The sequence below is a fragment of the Brassica oleracea genome, chromosome C2 (assembly GCF_000695525.1).
Source record: "Brassica oleracea var. oleracea cultivar TO1000 chromosome C2, BOL, whole genome shotgun sequence".
In the NCBI taxonomy this organism is placed as follows: domain Eukaryota; kingdom Viridiplantae; phylum Streptophyta; class Magnoliopsida; order Brassicales; family Brassicaceae; genus Brassica; species Brassica oleracea.
In genome coordinates, this window is record NC_027749.1 from 29,494,705 (window position 1) to 29,495,524 (window position 820).

General features: G+C 38.8%; 1 protein-coding gene across 1 annotated transcript in view; it reads right to left on the reverse strand.

Annotated features, from left to right (window-relative positions):
* LOC106322378 (uncharacterized isomerase BH0283-like) overlaps positions 1-820 on the reverse strand; it is a 17,331-nt gene that overhangs the window by 15,513 nt on the left and 998 nt on the right. The gene's annotated exons all lie outside the window — the stretch shown is intronic.

Below are 820 nucleotides of genomic sequence, written 5' to 3' on the forward strand. Positions count from 1 at the left end.
CACTTACTCAGCTTGGCAAATAACTGATGTTCCCGAAGCTTACCCAAACACAATTCGCAAATGTTCAGCATGCTCCTCTCTACTCCAAGAATAAACCAAGGTGTCATCAATGAAAACGATCACACACTTATCTAAGTGCTCACGGAATACATCATTCATAAGCTTCATGAACGCGGCTGGTGCGTTCGTCAACCCAAATGGCATCTAAAAGGAAAGCGAAAATTTAACTTACGCTGAACTTTGGATACCAACATTTTAAGGAGCAGTGATATCGAACGAAAAGGTGCTATTTATTTTTATTTTCAAAATTCCCAAATCCCCGAAAATATTTTGAAATCGTTTAAAACCGTCAAAACCGAATAAAACCGAGTCTCCAAAATCGCCGTCCCGGGTCGGAGCTGGGACGGAACCCGCTCTGATACCAAATTGTGACACCTCGATTTACATAATAAAATGTTACGATAAGTAAATAGCTCTGATACCAAAATGTGGCACCTGCTACTTTCGAAATATAATAAATTGATAAAAGTGGAAATAAAATAATAATACAACTCAAATAATAATAATCTTCATATCATAATATAAAAGTCAATACGATACCAAAAGGCCTAAAAGCCCAACATCGATAACATCCGAAATATAAAATACGACATAAACCGAAAGTCTGAAATAGGAATAACATAGACGATAAAAGTCCAAAGGCCTAAAGGCCCGATAAAGATAAAAGCGGTAAAAGCGATAGAAGCCCAAAAGCCCAATAGCACCGGTCCGATAATCACTCCTGCTCGTCGGTCTCACCTGAAAGGGGGAAGAAGGAGGG